This window comes from Megascapheus bottae, chromosome 3, assembly GCF_031878675.1.
Source record: "Megascapheus bottae isolate mThoBot1 chromosome 3, mThoBot2.hap1, whole genome shotgun sequence".
In the NCBI taxonomy this organism is placed as follows: Eukaryota; Metazoa; Chordata; class Mammalia; order Rodentia; family Geomyidae; genus Megascapheus; species Megascapheus bottae.
The window spans coordinates 2,931,537-2,956,057 of NC_143511.1; the positions used below are offsets into that span (position 1 = coordinate 2,931,537).

A 24,521-nucleotide genomic window follows, 5' to 3' on the forward strand; every position below is an offset into this window, starting at 1 on the left:
CTGAAATTAGGGAATTATGGTTTGAGGTTAGCCAAGGCAGAACCCGTGCTGGCAACAGTGGTATGTTCCTGCCTTCTCAACCTATTTTGTTGTGAGCAATAAGGAGGATTGTTTAGGCCAGTCCAAGCAGAAAAGTCCTAGAGACTTCATCTCCACAGAGGGAAGCTGGAAGCAGTGGCATATATCTGTGACCCAAGCAATGATGGGAAGCCTAAAGTAAGGAGGTTGTGGTTGATGTGCCTACTTGAGTAGAAGGCAAGATCCTCTCTCAAAAGTAATTAGCCCTTGCTGGGACTTTGGCCTAGTGGTAGAGTGCTTGCCCAGCATGCACAAAGGCCTGGGTTCGATTCCTCGGTCCCACATACATTAAAAAAAAAGCCGGAAATGGTGCTAAGGCCCAAGTGATAAAGTCCAAGGACAGTGCTCAGGCCCTGAGCTCAAGACTGGCAAAAAAAAATAATTGGCCCTTGATTTTACAAGGGCTGAAGGTGTGGCTCAGGTGGTAGAGAATCAGCAGAGCAAGGCAACTACTCTTGTGAGGCCCAAAAGTAAAACAACTCTTGATTCACATATTACACAGGTAAGTGCTGTGTGTGATGTGTTAAGTATGTGGAGTGAGGGATAGGTATTGGTGGTGTGGAAGCTGCACAGAAGCCATCAAAAAACATCTCATATCATGTTACTTTATCTTGAACTCCCATTGTTCATATTTTGAGCTCAACAATTATGTCTCACTGCACATCAGGGTACCTTGAAGAATTGTAGAACAAAAGAGACATAGAGGAAGTTAACTATAGCAATAGAATAAGAATAAAAAACAATGACCTTGTGTTGGTCATTCTATCTACCATCAGCCTCTTACCTAACCTCTGGAAGCTAGTAAGGACTTTCTACAGAAAGACACTACCATTTCATGATAGAAGTACAGGGATGCCCTTCTCAACGTGAAGACAACACAAAGACATCATGTGCAGAGATGTCAGATTCTATATTACCCTCTTTGAAGATTTTGGGCTCTATCTGCCAGCTGTGAAGTTTTTCGTACAAAGTTTATAATCACTTAGGGCATGTTATAGAAACTATAAATTTAGTCATTTAATAACTACTCACAATTTTTGTGGATCAGGAGTCCAGGAATAGTCAATTTGGGTTTCCTCATTAACATTCTTCCCAAGATTGTAATCAAGCTGTTGACTCCATCTGGTGTCTCATCTGAAGGCTTGACCAGAGAAGTGATTCATTTCCAATGTTCACTGGGTAGCTGCTGACAGAATTTAGTTCCTCCATCCTATTGAGCTGAGGTTCTCAATTTCTTGCTAACTAATGGCTAGAGTTGGTTGGAGGCCTTGCTGTCTTCCTTGTAAAATTCTCCAATGTGGCAGCAGCTTGTTTCATCAAATCCAGGAAAGCAGAAATGCTGATAGCAAGACAAAAATCACAATCGTTTGCCTGCTGAAAATGCAAGTAACATCTCATCCCCTTTCCCTTCTCTAACTGTTTAGATATCTAAATCCAAATATGTAAGCAAATACATTAATTTTTGACGCACTGAGGAGGAAATGAAATAACACACATGTGAATGCTAGGAAGCAGGGTGAACAGGGACTCTCAGAAGTCTTCCTGGCATTTGGATGTCTTATTGGAAACCACATTGTGTGTACTGATAGCACTTTTGACCAAAGGTGCCAAGTGGATCCTTATCCTCATCCAAATATAAATAATCAAAATCAAGAGGGTATAAACTCCAGTGGAATGATGGCTGGTAAAGAATTAGGAAAATTTTGTTCCAAGGGGAGAGTGCTAGTCTTGAGCACAAAAGCTCAGGGATGGACCCAGGCTCTGAGTTCAAGCTCCAGGATTAGCATCAAGAAAAACAGTGTAAGTGTAGGGAGCACTTGCTTGACTAGCATACATGAAGACCTGGGTTCGATTCCTTGGTACCACATATAGAAAAAAGCCAGAAGTGGTGCTGAGGCTCAAGTGGTAGAGCTCTAGCCTTGAGAAAGTCCAAGGACAGTGCTCAGGCCATGAGCTCAAGCCCAGGACTGGCAAAAAAGAAAAGAGTAGGGAGCACTAAAGCTTTCCCACTGACACACTCACTGTCTCAGGTACGATTTTTCAAGGCCTGAGTGATTTGTGGGTAGTTCATCGCCAGTGTGGAGCGCACAGTTTCCTAGTTACTATCTGCCCACTTGCCCACTTTGAAGATACAAGGGTCAAGCATGGAACAGGAACAAAAGCCGTGGGCTCCCAAGCACCTCTTACACAATTCTGAGAATTATACGAGTAAGTTCCATGCCAGCTAAAAAGAGACTAAGCATTTTAAGACACAAAAGATACAGTAAAATACAGGAGTGAAGACTCAGGATGAGAGACATCGAGGGCATAATAAAGAGCCATGCTGAAAGGACAGGAAATTAAGAGGGGCTTTCCCTCTTTTTAAACAGTGAATTGATTCCAGAAGAGAGAATAGTCCTAAGAAAGAGTTGTCTGTATAAACTGTGGATCTCCCGAAACCTGAGTTCATGGCATCTTTCAAGAAGACCCTGGAGAAGAGAACCTGACATGTAGGTAGGAAAATGAGGCTGTGGGTTTGTCAGCAAAAAGAGAAACTCAGAGTTTAGCAGAACCCAACAAGAGACAATCTATCATGGGGAAACTTTTGGCCATAGCAAAGGAAAGGGTTAAGGCCCTGTGTCTGCAATCAAGAAGCTGTCCGTCCTGGCTTGATGTATCCTAAGTGTTGGATGAATCCAACAAGACCAAGCTCCCAGGAGGTTTTGACATTCAAGAAACAACATGATCATAGATTCACTTCCTTTACCCCCTTCAGGTGGTGAAGATGCTAGGTCCCCCTACCTAATGATTTAATCACCCCTTGACTTGAAGAAATGCCTATATCAGTTGCTGATTAGCATCAGCATTAGCTAATTAGGTTGAGCAGAAATGGTTTTAGCATCTTGTTACTGATACTGGAAGCCTTCCCACTTTCTTTTCCACCTTTTTTAACCTCCCTTCAAATACACTGGTTTTCCTGAATGTCAGGGCTTGTCACTGGGGTGCAGGAAACCTACATTCTTAGCTGTTATTATGATTCTGTTCTTGGCTGAGGGATTTGGACTTTCCCAACACACTGCCACTTCAGACAGTCCAGAACCATTTCTAGAGACTAAAGTGTGTCTAGCAACATAGCAAGAGAGAATGAGCCTTTCCTATTTCAGTTTCTCTTTAGTGTGGTTTAACTTACGTTTTTGTAATTTTCCCTGTTGGAGGCTTTCAGCCTCTTGAGAAAGTAAGATTATAAGATGGTGCCTGGCAGCTTGCTGACCAGGAATTACTTTGCATTGGTTGATTTGTTTCTTCCGTGTTTGTGGATAGAGCGTGATCGCTAGATTTTTCCATGTATGCTTGCTGCATGCGCAGATGACCTTTATTGTGATTGGCTGCTTCAGGATATAAATAGTGGAGGATTTCTGGGAAAGGAGAGAAAAAGACAGAGAGAGAAGAGAGGAGACAGAAACAGGAAAAAACCTCTGCTTATAGCTATTTGAGTCTATGATCATTCCCAGTCCGTCTCCGAAGTGACGTGTCATTGCAGCAGTCAGCGACATTTTCCCTTTATGAATAGGATTCAGAAAACCAAGGTACTTTTAAAGGTGAAATTTGCTCTTCCTGAGATTTCTTATACAATGAAAGATGCACTCCACTTCCTCTGTTGCCTGTTTTAAGCTCCTTGTAAATAAACTGGCTTTCCTATTCAATTGGCAAGGTCAATCACTGAGTAGATGCAGAGGACAGATCCTACTGAAGTGGTGATAAAAGAATGCAACACTTAAGATGGAGACTTAAGAGTTTTAGTTGCTACTATTGATTAGGGCCTGAGTATAGCTTAGTGGCATAGCACTGGTCTAGCAAAAACACCTGGGTTTAGCTGGGCACTGGTGGGCCATGCCTTTAATCGTAGTTATTGAAGAGGCTGAGAGCTGAAGGTCACCATTCAAAGCCAGCAAGAAAGATCATGAGTCTCTCATCTGTAATAATCCACCCAAAAATCCCCACCAGAAGTGGAGTTGTGACTCACGTGGTAGAGCACTAACCTCGAGCAAAAAAGTTTAGGAGCAGCACATAGGCCCTGAGTTCAAAGCCCAGGATGGCACACACACACAAAAAAAAACAAATTCCTGGGCTTGATCATGAGCGGAGTAAAATCCATCACCACAAAACAAGAACAACTGCAACAAAGAAAAAAGAAAGGAAAAATTAGATTATACTAAATATGGTAACTACTATTTGAATGTAGTTTGGAACACTTAAAATATTTAGGAGCTAAGTCAGGCACTGTGGCTCACGACTATAGTACTAGCTACTCAGGAGGCTTAGAGTTCAAATTCCATGACCACCAATAACAAAAAAAATCCTTGGAAAACCCTGGGGTCATGGACTTGGTAGGACAGGCAAGGAAATGTCTCATCATGAAAGCTACACTACCTTTCCTTCAGTGGCTAAACTCTCTACTGTGATAGTATAAGATAGCATATGATTATTGGAAAATCAGAGCACCGAGCCTGAAATAAGAGGTAATACTTTGCCAGACCACCCCTAGCCTCCTGTAACGGAACTCCTAAAAACACTAAAAGCACTATCTAAAGGGAACGAAAAAGAACGTGTTGGAGAATTCTGGTTATATGAAATCTCCATGTTTTTTTTTGTTTTTGGTCTGTCATGGGGCTTGAACTCTGGGTTTGGGCATGTCTCTGAGCAATTCAGCTCAAGGCTATTACCCTACCTCTCGAGCCACAGTGCCACTTTTCTAGTGCTTAATTGGAGATAAGAGTCTCCCAGATTTTAGTGCCCTTGCTGGTTTTGAACTGAGATCCTTAGATCTCAGCCTCCTGAGTAGCTAGGATTACAGGAGTAAGCCACCACACATTTTTTTTTTCTTTTTGCCAGTCCCGGGCTTGAGCTCATGGCCTGAGCGTTGTCCCTGGACTTTCTCAAGACTAGAGCTCCACCACTTGAGCCTCAGCAGCACTTCCAGCTTTTTTTCCATGCATGTTGTACTGAGGAATAGAACCCAGGTCTACCACTCTACCACTAGGCCAAACTCCCAGCACCTGGCTCCACTTTTTAAACTGGACAAGGAAATCTGTTGGGAATGAAATTTCTTAGCGGGAAGTGTGAAGGAAGTATGATGGCAGGAGCTGATGAAACAAATTGAAATACAATATAAATATATGCAATGCAACAATGAAATCTATACACACATACACAATTAACATATGCCATTTTTTAAAGGCAAAACAAAGAAAAAATAAAAAGGAAAGAACTCTCCAGAATATACCAATTAAAAGATCTAATCCTTGTGAGATAGCCCATGTCTACAATATTAACATTGAGTCACGAAGATCACAGTTTAGGGCTAGCCTGAAGTACAAACCTAGATCACCACCTTTTAATTTTTATTTATTTATTTATTTTTTTGCCAGTCCTGGGCTTGAGCTCAGGGCCTGAGCACTGTCCTTGGACTTTCTCAAGGCTAGAGCTCTACCACTTGAGCCTCAGCACCACTTCTGGCTTTTTTCCTATGTATATGGTACGGAGGAATCGAACCCGGGTCTTCATTCATGCTAGGCAAGCACTCTACCACTAGGCCAAATTGCTGGCCCCTGACCATCACCACCTTTTTAAATTGAAACAAGTAAACAAGATGTCCAGTGCTCTAACAATCAGAGATACTGTCTGGAAGAATTGAGTGGGTTCGAGTTTTCATGAAGCTCCTTCTCATTGTGTAAAACTATTAACCTCTTGGGTCTCAGATTTTTCATCAGAAAGCAAGAATGACATGGTATATATGCACTGCATACAAACTGGATAGTATATGAACATTCATCAAAAACTGCCTGCCTGTAAAATGTTGCTATTGACATAATGCTTACTCCTATTATCATTCTTTCCAGATTCTTTACAAGGCTAAATGTTTAAGGAATACAAAGATTCAGAACAAGGCTGTAAAACAAACAAAAAACCCTTCACTCTTGAATAACTTCATCAGAATCTCCTTTGCTCTTCATATATTATGGGTAAGAAAAGCCATTATAGTCCCTGATTCAGACATTGTCACCTAAAAGAGAACTGAATCATGAAAGTTTTAAAGTAGTACAGATTATACAACTATACTAATAAAAACCCTAGCTACTTATCAATACCATTTAATCTCTCAAAAGCTAAAAGAGAAGTATTTGATTTCTGGTTATAAAATGTCACTCTAGAGGCCAAGAGTGTGGTCTAGTGGTAGAGTGCTCGACTACCATGCACAAAGCCCTAGGTTCAATTCCTTGGTACCACAGAAAAAGCCGGAAGTAGTGCTTGGCTCAAGGGTAGAATGCTAGCCTTGAGAAAGCTCAAGGACAGTGCCCAGGTTCTGAGTTCAAGCCAAAGGACTGGCAAAAAGAAAAAATGGTCCTCTAGGAACTACAAATGGAACAGAAAAAATAATTTAAGAAATTTAACTATTACCCAATCATTAATCAGTAGGAATCCAAGACAAATGATGCAATGACAAGATAATACTGAGAGAAAAAATACTACAATCACTACTGCTAAAACAAAACAAAACAAAAACAAACCCAGCAGCTTATATGGTAGTTTATATTTTTTTCCCTTTTTCTATTTCTTTTAGTCCTAGACATACACATTCAAAATATAGTTCAATTACAATAGAAATAAAAATTTTAGCTGGGCGTGGTGACTCACACCTGTAATCAATCCAACTACTCAGGAGGCTGAAATCTGAGGATCAAGGTTCAAAGCCATCCCGGGCAATACAAAGCCATGATATTCTTACCTCCAGTTAATCACTAGAAAATGGGAAGTGGGGCTGTGGCTCAAGGGTAGGATGGTAGCTTTGAGCTGAAGAGTTCAGGGACAGCGCACAGGCCAGAGTTCAAGCCCCATGACCAAAAAAAAAAAAAAGAAAGAAAGAAAAAAAGAAAGGAAATAAAAATCCCTTTTTAAATGTTGTTTGTGGGACTTGAACTCTTGGCTTGGGCGATCTATATAATATAACATAATGTCTATAGAGTGTATATCTCATCATTGATTTGTATGTCTATGTCCATGACCTTGAATACCCGAATATTGAGTCCTCGCTCTTGTACTGTTTGGATCTAATATCCACATATTAAGGATATCATGTGCCTTTTCTTCCTTTGGTCTTGATTTGTCTCACTCAACATGATTCGCTCTAATTTCATCCATTTCCCCAGCGAATGCCATTATTTTTAAAGGTAAAATGAGCTTTAAGAATAACCATCCCCTCCTTGTTAGCATAGTGCTGAAGTGCCACCATGAAGTGATGGAGAAATTTAGCTGGATTTTCATTAGATTCCTGGGTAATCTCCAGGCTCTCCAGTGACTTGGCATGGATGGGCTGCCCGTAAACCCAGGGCATAGGGAAATCATACAAGATTGGCAGGGGGAAGGACAAGCACAGAAAGCAAGGAAAGCATGAATGTATAGAACATCTAGCTATTTACCATTGGGACAGCAAAAGTTGTCTGGATCTCTGAGAATATTATAATGAAAAGTTCTGGTTTTTGGCCATGGAGACTGGCAGTCTTACATTTTCACTAGGCCTTATTGCAATAAAACACAAGGCACTTTGGCTTTATGGATTCCGTTAGTGAGAGGACATCTAGAGAGGGCAGGAGCGCATCCCAGGGGAGTGTCTTACCTCTGGTGTGACTGGCAGCACTCCATCTGAGGGAGAGACTTGGGGATGGAGTCTGCTAAGTGTAAAGAGCTTAGGCATGGAAGGCTATCCACCCATAATGCCTCTTTCAGAATGAGGGTCAGATTCTGTATTCAGGCATCCTGACAGACCAAGGAGACATAGGAATGCTGTGGCATAACACCACATCTAGAGAGACAGGGGCTCAGAGTAGCACTCATCAGAGGGGGAAGAGGGGTGGTAGGAGACCCATGTCAGGAATGCAAGGCCAGCAATGATAAAAGCAGGAAGTCCTTGGCAGAGTTCCTGTGGCAGTTTGGTTTGTAAGGTAGGGTCAGGATGGGAATTAGCCCTCAAAAAAAAAAAAAAAAAGCAAGCAGGTGGCATGGCCCCTCCTGTGTGTCTTTGCCATCAGTTGTAAAGTTTTGACATAAAGGAACTACCATGTGGTTCAGGCAGAGAAAAGTTATATCTGAACTACTGGCCCATACTGGGTGGAAGCTGTGAGAAAAAGGGGGTTAACATCTGGAGGAACTGGGGTTCATATAGAGAGTGGGCCGGGAGGAAGTGTGACCACAGTGGATGCAGATGTGAACTCAGGGTCTGGGAACCTCTCACAAGTCTGTAGGAGGCATGAGTAGGGCAGCCCAGGATGCGACCTCAGAGAAAGGGAAGGACACTGCCCCAATGTGTACAGGTCACCTAGAGAAGGTGACTTTCTACATGGAAAGCAAAGCAGCAAGGGGGAAATCTATGTACACACTCCCTTAGAAAAAGTGGCCCTTTCCTCCAGCAGACCTAACACTTCCACCTGTGGAACTGGTGGTATTAGCAGGCTGAGAGCTGGGGCTGAACCCAGCAGGCAGGGGGTACCTGTCACCCAACCATCAGGCCTTTGATTCCAAGTCTCCGCCCCAGCCAGATCTGGGTCAGCCTGCAGCTCTAGAAGCCAGGTGAAAGTTCTTCTGTTCCTTCCTGCATATCATCAGTTGTTCCCAGCAGGTTTTTATTTTATTTTTGAGGCTGAGAAGACACAAGCCAGAATCCACAGACCCATGGATGGGAACAGAGCTAAGGAAAATCCAAAGTGGTAGCCAAGGCAGTGCTGAGCCTGGGGGCGGGGCGTTCCTGAAGCTGAGGTGACTGATTGGCCAGGAGCAGGATCCTGAGAGCGCCCTGGGGGCCACCTTAAGACTAGACCCAGTCAGCTGAACTGACCTTGGAGTTGAGAAAATTCTACAGAGGCATTGGTCAGAGGTGACAAAGGAGTTTTATTACAGCTGGCCTTATCCTGGGCTACCTCAGGACCAAGAGCAGCCCCCACCTCCAAGGGGCTTAACTTCTCCCCGAGCTCCTCCTTCTACATAGAGTGCCTCCCGCCCCCTCCCCGCCCTAACCCACTGACCAACCGCCCCAACGGCCCTTTCCCCGCCCCCGGCGGGGCGTGGAAGTGACGTCACGACGGGGCGGTCCTCACAGCGCCCCGCCCTCCGCGGGGCTTCCAGGCTGGCGGCTGCCTGACCCCTGGGGTTCCCTCCCTGTCCCCGCCAGATCTCGGCCTGCAAGCGGCTCTAAGCGAAGCTCCCAGAAGTTTGGTGGGTGAGAAGTTCCTGTCTTTAACAGGTACGGGAATCCTGAGACAGGTGGACGAGGTCCGAGCCCAGGGAAATGGGCGCAGGGGAGGCAACCCCGAGACCCGCCCGACCGCCCCCTCGCCTCGGGCTGCTTTCCTCGAGCTTCCGGCCCCGAGACCCGGGCACTCCATGCGGATCTCAGCGCCACGACCCAGACAGCGCTTGGCCCTTCGCGGTGGGAGGTTCCAAGATTGGGGCCGGCCCTCGTTTCCTCCTCCGGAGCTGACGGAGACCCCAGCCGGCCATCGCCCTTCTTCCCGGATGTTCCTAGACTACCGTCTCTGGGTTCCTCCGGGTTCCTCCAAACCCTGTCTGGATTCCAGCTCTGCCCGGCCAGTCCCGACACTCCGGGCTATCTGGAGATGCGGGACGGGCCTCGTTCCCTCCTCCCGGAGGCCCAGGCCGGCTCTCGGCCGCGCTTCCCGGGCTGCCAGAGACCTCAGCCTGCCTTTGGCCCTTTGCCTCGAGCTGCTGCCCCAGACCCTGTCCGTTCCCCCCACCCCCCAACCCCGCGCCGCTCCCGCTGGAAACTCGCTCGGACTAAGGCCACCACGCAAGTAATGGGTTACTTCTGGTTCTCCCAGGGCGCAAGCGCGAATCGTGAGCCCGGTGGGCGGGGCGGGGCCGGGCGGGGCGGGGCGGGGCGGGGTGGTTCCTTATCCCAGGCTCCCCGGGACCGTTCACCGAACCCTCAGCCCCTCCTCCAGGTCTGCCCCGGGACCCCAGCCAGCCCTCGGTCCTCGTCCGGAGGAGTCGTGAGACACTGCCCGGCCCGCGGCCGCGCGCCGCCTGTCGCCCTGAGACCCCGGCCTGATCCCGCCTCTGGCCCGGTGCTGCCCCGCAGTTCCGACCCCGGCTCTTGGCCTGGTGTTTCCTGGAGACCCGATCCGGGCCCGGGCCCCTTGGCGCGGTCTGGGGCGTCCCAGGACCTCGCCTGCTAGGCCGCCAGGGGAAGGTTTTGCTTCCTCTGTGTGTTTTGGAAACAGACCGACTGTTAGCACTGGTGGCAACTAGATGACCCAACTCCCCACCTGACCTTTCCTGTCCCTTGGTGGGGTGCTGAAGAGCACTGGGAACTGAGAGAGTGCTTTTGGGGAGTGAGCCTGGCTGCTTCACATCCATTCCATCTCTACAAGCTTTCTCCACTTGATAGGCTATTTTTCCTTCTGCAGGTTATTTTTCCTTCTGCAGCTCCAGGAATATCTTGAAGTTGTTCATCTGTCTACTGAATGAACATTGACCAGAGACACAGGTTGTGACCAGCTCTTAAGGAAGTTGGCTCATGCCCTGCACTGATTGCTTTGGGCTCTAGGTTCCTAGCTCTGTGCGCTGCTATATGCTAGAGGGGATCTGTGCATATCCTCAGTAAAACAAAGAGGGAAGAGGTAGGACTCAGAGAAGCCTCTGTGGCTGCATGCAGTTTATGGCTCTCCTCAGTGTGAAGCTGTGGACCCAGCTGCCTATGACAGGATCCCCCAGTGCCTGAGTGTTTTCCTGAATCCAGTGGGACAAGGTCCTTGCTGGCCATGTCTTAATACTTCTGTCCTCTGAGAGCTAAGTCGATGTGAATTATTGTGACTGAGTGAACTGCATAGGTTTTTTGGAGGGTAGCACTCGTGTGTGCCTTCCCAGATGATCTATCCTGTGACTTTCTGCTTTGATTGATTTATTGATTGTATGTATGTGTGTGCATGTGTGTGCACATGCGCGTGTGGGCACATGTGTGTGTGTGAACATGTGCTGATATTGGTGCCTAAACTGGGGGCCTCTTGTTCCTGCTTAGCTTTTTTTGCTCTATATTACTTGAGCCACAGCTCTACATTCTTCTTGCCAATTGTAATCTTCAGATCTCAGCCTCTTGGTGTCTCTACTTGCAGAGGTGGTTTTCCCATCTCCTACTGCTTACTGTCCCTTGTTCTCTGTGCTTGCCTCCCACAGGACCTGAAGCAGAAATTGTGCCTGGAGGAAAGAGCAGGGCAAAGTTGTCATGAGGAACATGAAGTCTGAGCTGCTGTGGCTGCCCAGGGTGGATTGGGAGCTGAACTGACAAGAAAAATGCACCCTGGTGTGGCTGAGCTGCCTCCAGGTGCATTGGGAACCCTAGGTTCCTTCCCAGAGTGTGGCAATTGGTGTGACTATTGCCAGTCCTGCAGGAAGATGAGGGAGAGACTGATGGGCTCCTCACACGGAAGCTGGGCCACCAGGAGAAGCTGCAGAAAACTCTGGTTGACCTGGAATTGGAAAAGTAGGTGAGGGTAAAGTGAGTGAGCTGAACCTGTGGGGCTGCCTTCTGACCACGTGACTGTGGTCACTTTAGTCACATGCAAAATTTGCTTACCTGAAGTTTGGCTGCTGCTGTACTGGTGAACCTGGGAATGTATGACTGTGAATTTGCCTGTTGGCTGAGTTGTGACCAGTTATGATCCTGGGTTGTCTGGGTGGGCCGGTGGCCTCAGGGGGGTAGGGAGGAAGGCCTGCCCCAGCTTCTGCCAACTGTGAGTATAGTGGGAAGAGTCCCTGAGTCAAGGGATATAGGTGCCTCTTACTGCTGGAAAGTAGAAGATGGGTCCTCTCTGGGGCTTCCAGAAGTATCACAGCCAATCTGGTACCTTGTTTGGCCCAGTGAGACTCAGTTTAGATTTCTCAAGTGCGGCAGTAAAAGACTGGATTATTGAGGCTGCTAAATGTGTGCGGTTGTCCTAGCATCAGCAGAGACCTGGCACAGGGAAAGAAAGTCACAAGACATCTGTGAGAGAGATGTGGTGGACTACTGTGTTTCTTCTCCCAGCCTCTGCTGGCACTTGGCTGGTGCTCTGCGGGTAGATGTGCATGAAAAGTTGCCTTGTGAGTATGGAGGAAACTGAGGATCAGAGAAGCCTCCTCTCATCCAGTGTACAGCAAGCTGGCACTGCACTAGGCCTGCTGGCTTCAGCAGGGGGCCATCTGACTTTCCTACTGCTTCTCACTGGTGACTCTGCTGTGCCCAGCCTACACCAGGCTAATGTTCATGAATCCTGTCCCAGTCTGGAAGACAGCTAGTAGACAGCTGTCTACCATGTTGGCCCTTGTCAGCTGTTACCACCTCACTGCCACTTCCTGAGATGCCCCTATTTGGGTGGTGAAGTATCTATTTTTTCAGGATAGCTAAAGGCTTGCGGTTACCATAAAGCCTCTGACCACTTGTACTGTGCCTCACAGACAGCTGGCATATCAGGAGCCAAAACAGCTCCACATCAAGTGCCTTTCTGTTTCTTTGCATATAGTATGGTTTGTTTTGAAATGGATTTTGGAAAGATTTAGGGCTCTAACATCATTGAAGTATTCCAGGAATGCTTGCTGGCTGTGTGACATCTGTTCTGTGTGCACAGTGAGGAGTAGTAACAGCATCTGCTCACACTAAGTGCTTAGATCAGATCTGCCATGTAGTGATGTAAGACCACTGGCTTTGGAAAGTTACCCACCCTGTGCCTACTATAAACTTAGAAGCAGTGGTTGTAGTCCTGTGCTGATCCAGTGCCCATGATCCTCACGCACTGCTTCAATTCCAAAGGAGCAGTGAGGCTTAGATTTCTGGAGTATGGGCCAGCATGTAAATGGGCAGTGATGCCCCTTACCTAGTCCTTTAGTCTTGCTGGTCCTTAGCTTGCCATGAGGTTGCAGAAATTTGTCTTTGGTATTAAGTCTAGACCTTGGCTTACACCCAAAGTAGATGAGCTGCTGCCCTGACTTCACCCCTTTGGTGGAAGCCCCCTTCTGCTGTGGTTCTGCCTCTGGCAGGGACCTTCACCTCCTCATTTGTATTTTTTTTTCCTATCTGAAAGGGAACAGAAGCTTTTGCGCCACACTGTCCAAGTATATCATGGGGCTTCGACAGCAAGAGGAAAATAGAGCTGAGTTATTTAACTTGTTCAAGTCTTAACACCTTTGTGGAAAATTCCCACAGAGGTGAGCCAGTGTCTGCCCTGTACTCTGTGTGCTGAGGAATTATTGCTTTGGAAGATAGTCATTCCTTTTAGATAATGGTAATCAGTGGGGGTGCACTGAGATTTAGGACTAAATCCCATCACAGACAAGCTTTCTTGTTCCACTCTGGTCCCTTTAACAGACGTGCTGATTGACAGCAGATAGGTAGAGGGATGCAGAGTGGCCTGTTGGTTGGAGCTGTTGATGGCCTGCCCTTAAGTGCTGGTAGTGTGACATAGCACAGGGCCAGTTCTCATAACCTATCCCTTCAGTCTACTGTTTTGTCCTTTTGGGGGCCACTGTTTATGTTATACAGTGTAGGCTTTGCCTGCCTTTCCACCAAGATCTACACATGGGCCACTTTCCATGCTCCAGGTCTCAGGGAGGTGGAGCACTCATCCTTCTGGATGAGCCATTGAGTGTGGGCCCAGGCCCATGGAGTTTGTTGTGTGTGCTCAGGATTTAAGACTTCCAGCTTCTTGGTTATTTTTCTTGCTGCTCTGGTAAAGGAGGCGAGGACTGAGACTGTCTACTACCTCTCCATCGCAGAACTGGCTTCAGTTCTCCATCCCTTGGCAATACCCCTTGATTTTCTTTTTGCCTTGAGAGGTCACAGGGTGCCGCCTGGGTGACTGTTCCCCTCTGAACTCTACCTGCAGAACTGAGGCTAATGGAGTCTATCCCAGCAGGCTGTTGCTGGGGCTTCCTCCTCTTCTCTGTGGGAGTTAACTAGGTGTCCCTTCTGCAACTGGGGCCACTCTGGTCTGATGAGAAACCTCTAGGCCTTGTTAGGAAGAGTACAGGCTGTGTGTGCCTGTCTGGACCAGCCCTGTTGAATAGATGGCATGCTGATGTGCCCAGTGTCTGCCCCATAGCACGGGGCATCAGGCGCTAGGAGCTGCTGCTCTGACCAGAGTGGCATAGGCTTCCATGGTCAGTTGGAACTTGCTCTTTCTTACTCCTCTGCAACAGTTTCTCTTTTTTCATATATTTTTATTGTAATTAATAGAAGGGTTACATTATATTCACCAGACAGATGGTGCATTACTTCCAAACATTGATACCCTTTCTCATGTCTTAGTCTCCATTTCCTTTCCCCCACCCCCCTCCACATCTTGTTTTTCCCCTTCCCTATCCAATTTCAAATAACCAGATAAACATATATACATATATACAGATAAACGCATATATCAGATAATAAGGTGAAATTCTGTAACAATATGAGATAACCAAGGGACAGCAAAAGAGATGAGAGATGCTTAGTACATTAAGGACAATAATCACTCATTACATGGCTTTTGTTTCTATATCCTGTAGATCCTTCCATTTAGCCTCATACTATATGGCCTTATGTATCTAGGTTTTGCTCTATTGTAAATCTCTGCTAGGAGAGCCCAAGGTTTCTGCTGATTATGACAAATGAGGGAAACCATTGAGCCTATGTTCCTTTGAGTCTGGCTCACTTCGCTTAATATGATTTTTTCTAAGTCTTTCCGTTTCCTTACAAATAGGGCGATGTCATTCTTTCTGACAGCAGCATAGAATTCCATTGTGTATAAATACCACATCTTGTTGATCCTCATCAACAAGAGGGGCATTGGGGTTTGTCCATGTCTTTGCTATGGTAAATATTGCTGCAATGAACATCGTTGTGCTTGTGGATTTAATATGTCCTTGTTTGTGGACGATTGGGTAAATGCCAAGTAGTGGAATTGCTGGGTCATAGGGGAGCTCTATGTTTAGTCTTTTGAGGAACTGCCATACTGCTTTCCATAGTGGTTGAATGAGTTTGCACTCCCACCAACAATGTAGTAGTGATCCCTCCTGGCCACATCCCCTCCAGCATCTGTTGTTATTAGTTTTCTTGATCCTGGCCATTCTAACTGGAGTGAGGTGGAATCTTAGAGTTGTTTTGATTTGCATTTCTTTTATGGCCAGAGAAGTCATTTCTTCATGTATCTATAGGCCATTCTTATTTTTTCTTCAGAGAAGACTCTCTCTGCAAGTATTTCTATGCTCAAGGTCTCTGATGTAAGCATGGCTGATTCTTAGGTGGCTGTGTGCAACATCATTCCTTGTGCCCTTCTCCTGTTTGTTCTGGTCTAGGCTCCACATGGGGTTGCCTATGAGTAGGAGGAAGGAGCTGGATTTTGTCCATGCTTTTTCATTGAGGAAAGTATATCTGCTAGGTTCTGGCAGCATCTGTCTGTAATCTCTAGTTACTCAGGAGACTGAGAACAAAGGATATGAGGATTGTGGTTTCAAGGTGGACAGGGGAGAAATGTATGGGAAACTTTATGTCAAATTAACTAGCCCAAACATTGACACTGGCAGCAATTTTTTAAAAATAGTATGATTTCTCATATAGAGACTTCTAGGTGTTAATGCCCTCCCAAGGTGATGAGACCTCCTCCAGGGGATGAGGTTTCTGCAGATGATGGCATACTTCCTTCCTCCCCTCTGCCACCTGCTACCCTGCTTCTGTGGCCTGCTCCTGGGTCCTGCTGTGATGAGCTGGCAGGGTCACATCCTGTCCTAAGGAAATCCTTCATGGCCTGAATAGGTTTTCTGGGAGGGGGAGGGAGTTTGGATGCTCCTTGCGGTGTGGCTTCTGTTTAGGAAAGATTCTCCGGTGATTCACCTGTTGTACTACAGTTTTGTAGCTCACTGTGGGGAGCCTAGTATTTTGGAAGCCTCAGTGCTGTGTGCTTGTCTCCTTGTGCAGTCTACCCTGTCCTACTTGCTGTCTGGTGAGGCTTGAACTCAGTAGGTTTGGGTTCTACTCCCATGTTCTATTCTTCCCAGTGGTAAGGCAGACCTACTAAATTTAGTCTCACAGGAATCATCTTGAGCTTGAGGGAAACCAGGTCATATGCATAGTCTGTGTCAGGCCCTGAGTTCAGATGACATGGGCTTCTTGTAACAGTATCAAGAAGTGGAATAAAAAGGTTTCCACTCTAAGGTGGTATATCTGTAGTCCCAGCTACTTAGGAGGCTTAAGCAAGAGGACTGCTTGAGCCCAGGATTCTCATGCCAGCCTAGGTAATATAGTATAAGTCCTACGTACTCCCAAAACATGCCGCATGGAGTTTGGAGAAAAACAGATTTTTTTTACCCTTCTTGCATTTTTGTGGTGGGGGTGGGGGGCTGGTGGGAGGTTGGCAGTTTGGGGGCACCTATTGGAACCTTCTGTGCAAGAAAGTGACTTGAAGAAGCCTATGCCTAGTGAGGTTGAAGGTGGTGCTGGAAATTGGTGTAAGGGGTTTTTGGAGCAGAGAAGCATTGGGCACTCTGCTGTGGCTTGTGTCCCTGCAGGAGAAGTTACACATTAGTAGGTTGGGAAGTCATGTCTAGGTAGTTCAGGGACCCACTCCTAAAGTAGCTGCATGAGCCGCCTGGGAGTGTGGCCGTGATTGGTTGCAGAGGGTAGGGGTGGGGGGTGTACATGTGTCAGTACTAGGGCTTAAATTCATGGATTGGGCAATCTACCTTAGATTTTTTTTTCCTTTAAGGCTGGCAATCTACCACTTGAGCCACAGCTCTGCTTCCAGCTTTTTTGGTGGTAAATTGAATATATGAGTCTTAAGGTCTTTCCTCCCTGACCTGGCTCTAAACCACCATCCTCATTTCTCAGCCTTCTGAGTCTCTAGGATTACAGGTGTGGGCCACTGGTGCCTGGCTGTTTTTCTTTCTACATATGATTGTATTATCTTTAGTTGTCAAAGGGGCTACCATTCAGTTTGAGTCTTTTTAGGCCTTGCCAATCATTCAGGATAGTCTGATCCAGTATTCTAGGTTCTGAAGTATGACTACCACTAGGCAGAACTCTGCTCCCTATGTGATCTGGCCCCTTTTGTGGTTGTGATGCTTGAACCTGAGGTCTGGGCACTGTTTCTGAGTTCTATTACTCAAAGCCAGCACTCTGCCACTTAAAGTACAGTGCCACTTCTGGTGGTTAATTGAAGATAAGAATCTCACTTTTCCTGCTCAGGGTGGCTTTGAGCCACCATGCTCAGATCTCAGCCTCCTGAGGTTGGGTTATAGGCATGAGCCACTAGCACCTGGCCAGTGTGGCTTTTTAAGGAAGTTTTGTGGCCACCTTTTGTAGGCCTCCTTCAGCCCCACTGCTTACCCATAAGGGACTTGCAGCTAAATTCAGAGGTTTGGCTGACTAGAGTGAGTGATCTTTGTCCTGGAGTCTGCCTACAGTGGCATAGCACATTCCCTCCCCATTTTAGGGATCCTTGTCTCTGGGGTCCAGGGCAGAAAGATAGTTGAAGTGTGGCTCTTCTCTGTGGACAAGGCTCTGACTTCCTAGAGGGCTCTGTTTCCTCAGCTCTAAGGTGGGAACTGTACTCTGACCTAACATTGTTTCCCACAATTGACAATGGTCATCTTTACAATTTGGATTTCTGATAGCTAAGAAATCCAGAGGATTAGGGGAGGTAGAGGCAGATAAGTGAGTGGGTCAGAGTAAAGCACGAGGAAGAGGCTTTGGACTGTCCCTCTCATGACTGTCCCAGGCTGTGATGTATCCTGAACCCAAGGTCATGTGGCTTGGGGGAGCTTGGGCTTGACATTGAGAGTCAGTGGAGAATGGCAGTGGGTATATATGAGTGCTGTGACATGGGACAGCAGAGGCCTTGTGTTAGCTTGGGGCCCTTTTGATCTTCAGGGGTTTGGGTGTTACTGAAAGATTTCAAGTGTAGGGCAAACATGGACAGTGGCCATATGATGAACTTGGTCTCCTGGTGTGGTTTGTCTGGAGAGTGACAAGTATGGAAAGTAGAAGAACAGAGAGCGCTATTAGCTGAACAAGGTTATGTGGGGTCTTGAGGAAGAGTACAGACAGGTCCCTGGGAAAGATGAGACAGGGCCCTTTATCTAGGACAGGATTGCAGCTGCTGTTCTACAGGAAAATTAGTTATTTTAGTAGAATAAGGCAAGGACATACACATAGATCACAGTTTAAGCAAAAGGCTCCTCCGTTATCATTGAAATCTCAGCATATAGGAAAGAAGGGAAACTCCATACGTGATTGATTCCCAGTACTTGTGCCTGAACTCAGGGCCTGGGTACTGTCCTTTATTAGCTTTTTTGTTCAAGGCTGGTACAACTTAACCTCCACTTTATTTTTGCTTATAGTGGTTAATTGGAAATAATAGCTTCACAGACTTCTTACAGAGCCTCATTTCAACCTCCAATCCTTAGATCTCAGACTCCTACATAGCCAAGATTACTGGTGTGAGCCACAAGGTTTTTTTTCTTTTTATAAAACATACAATGACTACAATACTGAATTTAAGACTGACTGCTGCTCTGGCATTGAGGATGAGACAAAAGTGTTCTGAGCATCCTCACCTGTGAATTCAGGTAGGAGAAAGAAAGTCAGGACAGACCAGATGTAAAAGTGTCTCTATTTAGAGAATACAAAATTATGAAGGAATTCTCCAGGTATCAATACAGAGTTATTTGCACTAATTAACAAGGTTAACGGAGTCACCGGAACCAGGGACAATGGACAAAATAGGTTGCATTTCCAGATAATAGCAGTAGGCCACTGAAAGGACATCCAGTTTATAATAGCATCAAAACCATGAAATATCCCTCTTTCCTTGGCTCCATCTTCCCCTCTTGCAAGTACTCATTTCCTGGTACTTTGTTGACTTTGGTTTAGTCTTTTAAAGGAATTGTATAATTTGTGCTCTCCATAAAGTCTATTACACTCAAGTTAATTCATTTGTAACCCATTGCTTACCACCCAGTGCATTTGTAGATTGATAGGTACAAATTAGGTACAAATTAAGGGAAGGGGATGGGTTGAAAGAAGCTGTTGAAATGGTGATCCAGATCAAGATGCATTGTTTGTTACATGGCAAAAAAATTAATTCATAAAACATGTAAGGGAAAGAGGGGTTGGTGGACTGGGAAGGGTGGTGAGAATGTTGAAAGGGATGGCATTGATCAAGATGGAATGTATTCATAAACTGATTCAATCAATAGCAACTCCTTTGTCAGTACTCTCCTTTATCTCAGAGCCCTGTCGGAGTGCTGTGAAACCCTGTTTTTTTTTTTTTCCACCGTGACTTTATCATGTAGGCCTGAGCAGTTACATGATTCGCCACTGATGATCAACACTGCCTTGACCTCTGTTTCTCCAGGTGCAAAGCCCCAACCTTTTTCCCCCATATATCTTTTATTGTAATTATTAGAAGGGTTACATTATATTCACGAGATGGAAGGTACATTACTTCACAAACATTGATACCCTTTCTCATGTCTTGGTCCCCATTTCCCTTCCCCCACCCCTGCCCCTCATCTTGTTTCCTCCCCTTCCCTATCCGATTTCAAATAACCAAATAAGCATATATACAATATATCAGATATTAAGGTAAAATGCTGTAACAATATGAGATAACCAAGGGACAGCAAGAGATGAGGGATAACATAGTACATTAAGGACAACAATCACTCATTATTTGAAAGCCCCAAACTTTTGATGCAGCTTTTGGCTTTCTGGGTACAAGCCCCAAACTGAGGTTTCTATGGGCTGCCACTCATCAGCTAGCTCAGCAGCAACACACACCAAATACCACTGGGGATCTCAAGAGTTTTAGCAGCTGTGCACAGACTAGATCTGCCTCGAAGGTATTACAGGCACCACATTCATGGAGTGAACTGCCAGGGTATCCTGGCATGCCATGTCCTATCAGGATTTTAGAAATTAGCAAACTAATTTCTAAAGTTTCTATAGATGTGTGTAAGACCTGGAATGGACAGGATAATTTTGAAAAGGATGAAATTCAAGAAATGTTACAAAGTGCTAGGGACAATGACAGGTAAATGCATACAACAGAATGGAAAATTCAGAAGTAGTTGAAGAATTCTTTTTAAATCCAAAGTGTAATAATTCAGTGAAAGATCGAGGATCACTCCAAAAGGTGGTACAACACAGAACATCTGTGTGGAAGGAGATGAGGCCAAACTGCAGCTTCCACACCAAATAAACTCCAAATGGCATGTGGGCTATAGAGAAAAGCCAGAATTCTGAAAGCTGAAGTTTGTCAAGGACATAGAGCATGAATTAATTATATTTGGGAAAAATAGAATGCATTGGACTTTAGTTTGCTTTCAAAGGGAGCTAACAAAAGGACAGACTATAGAGAACGTATCGGCAATATGTCTACATCTGTGTACCTGGATGAACATGTGTACCAAAACTGAATAAGGATTTCTTTTCTCTGGTATTGTGGATTGAGGCCCTAAGCACTTGCTGAGGCCAGATTAGAAAAGGCAGAAGTTGGGGCTCGGTGGTGAAGAAGCTGCCTAGTATGTGCATACTAGGAGATGAGCCCCATCTTACTTTTTTGAGCTAGTGCTTTTTTGAACAGTCGCTTTATGCGATATGGCATATGATTGCTAAATTAGGACATGGAAAGATGTAGCATCAGTAGTCATTAGGGGAGGCTCTTGTTAAGATCACAGGTGCTAGACTGGGATGAGTATCCCACAAAGACTTAAGGTGCTAGTGGAATGGGGTGGGATCCTTGAGATATGGGCTTGGTGGAAGGATGTTATGTTATTGGGGTGTGCCCATGCAGGAGATACTGGGGCTCCCTTCCCTCTCTGTCGTTGTCACACAGCTGCTGGGAGTTAGCAGGCTCACTTCCACTAGGTTGTCCTGTATTGTTACAGGCCCCAAAGCTGTGGTGCCAACTAGTACATACTGAAACCATGAAGGTGTGATCATCCCACTGTAGCAGAGAAAAATACAGAACACACATGTTGATGATGAGCATAGAAAATAGTACAAATAATCACTTTGGATAGTTGGACAGCTTTTTCTTAAAAAATTTTTATTGTGATTAATAGGAGGGTTACATTATATTCACCAGAAGAAGGTGCATAACTTCACAAACATTGATACCTTTTCTCATGACATGGTCCCCATTTCCCACCCACCCTCTCCCACTCCCCCCCCACGCATCTTGATTCCCCCCCTTCACTATCCAATTTCAAATAACCAATTAAGTATTTACATCAGATAACAAGGTGAAATATTGTAACAATATGAGATAACCAAGGGATGGCAAAAGAGATGAGCACTAACATCGTACATTACGGACAACAATCACTCATTATATGGCTTTTGTTTCCTTATCCCAGAGGTCTTTACATTTAGTGTCATACTATTTGGCCTAAGGTCTCTAGGTTTTGTTCTGTTGTAAATCTCTGCTAGGAGAGCCCAAAGTTTCTATTGATTATGACAAATGACGGAGACTATTGGGCCTATGTTCCTTTGAGTCTGGCTTACTTCACTTAATATGATTTTTTCTAAGCCTTTCCATTTCCTTGCAAATGGGGCGATGTCGTTCTTTTTGACAGCAGCATAGAATTCCATTCTGTATAAATAGCACATCTTGTTGATTCACTCATCAGCTGAGGGACATCTGGGTTGGTTCCAAATAGTGCTGCAATGAACATCATTGAGCTAGTGGATTTAGTATGCCCTTGTTTGTGGATGATTGGGTAAATGCCAAGTAGTGGAATTGCTGTGTCATAGGGAAACTCTATGTTTAGTCTTGTGAGGCACTGCCATACCACTTTCCATAGTGGTTGAATGAGTTTGCACTCCCACCAACAGTGGGGTAGTGATCCCTCCTGGCCACATCCCCTCCAGCATCTGTTGTTATTAGTTTTCTTGATCCTGGCCATTCTAACTGGAGTGAGGTGGAATCTTAGAGTTGTTTTGATTTGCATTTCTTTTATGGCCAGAGATATTCTAGCATTTCTTCATGTGTCTATAGACCATTATTGTTTCTTCAGAGAAGACTCTCTTTAAGTCTTTGGTCCATCTTTTAATGGATGGTTGTTACTTTGGAGATTAGTTTTGGAGTGATTCAATTTTTTTGAGCTGTTGATATATTTTAGATGTGAGCCCTTTGTCCATTGTATGGTTAGTGAAGATCTTCTCCCACTCTGTAGGCTTTCTAGTTAATTTATTAGCTATGTCCTTTGTTATACAGAAGTTTAATGCAGTCCCACTTATCCAGCCTTTCTCTGATTTGTTGTGTTTCTTGGTTCTTATTGAGAAAGTTTCGCCCTGTGCCAAGGAGGCCTAGTGTGCCTCCTATTAATTCTTGTAAAGTTTTCAGTGTGTTGGCTTTTACCTCGAGGTCTTTGATCCATTTGGAGTTAATTCTAGTGCAGGGTGACAAAGAAGGATCCAACTTTAGTTTTCTGTAGGTGCTTAACCAGTTCTGCCAGCGCCACTTGTTGAAGAGGCTGTCTTTCTTCCCTTCTATTTTTTTGGCTCCCTTGTCAAAGATGAGGTGGCCATAGGTCTGTGGTTTAATATCTGGGTCCTCAGTTCTATTCCATTGGTCTACAGGCCTGCTCTTGTGCCAGTACCAAGCTGTTTTGATAATTAGAGCTCTGTAATAGAGTCTCATATTGCCTCCTGAAGTAGGCAGATACAGCTTATGAGGCCCTCGGGACCTGGCCAGCAAGATCCCGGGTCTCCATATCAGTCCTGAAATCCCATCAGATCATCCAGTAACAGAGAAGACTCACAGGGCTCTGTGGGAGCCATTTCTATTTCCATAAACTCCACTTTCAGGACTTGCATATACCAGGTCAGACAAAATTAACTAGATTCCTCCTGGGGAAATGATTCGGAATATATGACAAGGTTGCCCCCTAGTGGTCAACTGGCAAATAGCAAGGGAGGGCGGAGCTGTGGGCAATCCCTCTTCACACTGCCCCTCCCCCACCCTCAGAAGCCTCTGTGACTCTGCCTTACACTGTGATGCAGCCCAGGGGGTATTGATGAGCCCCTGCCCTGTAGGGGCTCAGATGCCTCAGGCAGCCATAAGATCCAGAACATGGAAAATGGTTTCTCTTTTCTGAAGAGTCATATTGAGTCATGGCTGAGCTTTGGCTCACTTCTCTTAAATGGAGACCCCAGGTTCACCTTTCTAAGTGCCTTGTGGTTTCTACTCCTATGTCTGTGCTACCGGTTATTGAAACCTCCATCACCAAAACTCCTGAAAAAGGACATCCAACAGGTAAGGAAATACGAGAGAATCCCCCAGAGATTCTTTTGGGTTTCCCATCTCTAGCTTGACATCACTGAATGAATGAGTCAGTCTATCTTACAGAGATCTAAGAGAAAGTCCGAAAAGAAGACAAAGCACCCATGTCATAGGGCGTGCTGCCTGGCATGGAGGACTTACGGAGGATTAAAGTTTCCATCTGAAATCCATAGACCGCCTCTCTGCGTTGGAGGGTCTTAGAGAAAGGGCTTACATGGTGACACTGTGGCTCTCATTTGTTTAGTGATGTGAAGAACAGTGGCTCCTAACATTTGGTCCTGGGTGCCCCTGTACCATCACCAGGCTTTTCTTCCTGTTGAGATGGTCACGAGAGCAGCGCTGACCTCTTGAGATCCTCTGGGCAGAGCCTGGCACCTGAGTTATGCCCACAGTTCAGAATCCTCTGAGGGGGAGTACAGTGTGGGGAGTACAGTGGGCTGTTGGCTGCATATTCTATGCCCTCCTCTAGCAGTCTAGCCCAAAACCCCAGTGATAAGACCTTCTTTAAGAAGACAAAGTAAACATACTTGATCATCTTTAGAAGCTAATAAAAGGAAGAATCAGGGCCTGGAATTTGGCCTAGTGGTAGAGTGCTTGCCTAGCATGCATGAAGGCCCAGGTTCGATTCCTTGGTACCACTATATGGAAAAAAGCTGGAAATGGTGCTGTAGCTCAAATGGTAGAGTACTAACCTTGAGAAATGTCCAAGGACAGTGCTCAGGCCCTGAGTTCAAGCCCCACAACTGGCAAAAAAATAATAAAAAAATAAAAAGAAGAATCAAATCTGAATTTAATGTGGAGACATCTTATTATTGAATAATGCTTAGCAGAAATCGCTACAAAGAGGAGCAATAGAAATGAGTCCTGAGACCTCATTCTTTTCTTTTTGCTCTCAATGACAGGGAATAATGAAGAGGAAGAGGAGGAGAGCATTTCGAGGTACGTTGTTTTCCTATCTGATTTAAGCTTACCAAAAATGATTTTTGTCAGAACAGAGGGTGCACCGTCTCTTTCAATATGGATATTAGATCCAAATAATGCATGACTCAATACTAACATACTCCAGCTCGTTGACATGAATTTGGAGATATAAATATGTCT

General features: G+C 45.4%; 1 long non-coding RNA gene across 1 annotated transcript in view; it reads right to left on the reverse strand.

Annotated features, from left to right (window-relative positions):
* The window catches only part of LOC150064792 (uncharacterized), a 37,850-nt gene extending 36,437 nt beyond the window's left edge, over positions 1 to 1,413 (reverse strand). Inside the window, exon 1 of the long non-coding RNA XR_016534832.1 lies at positions 1,111 to 1,413. This is a non-coding gene — a long non-coding RNA (uncharacterized LOC150064792). The remainder of the gene's footprint in view (positions 1 to 1,110) is intronic.
* Positions 1,414 to 24,521: the final 23,108 nt, after the last annotated feature.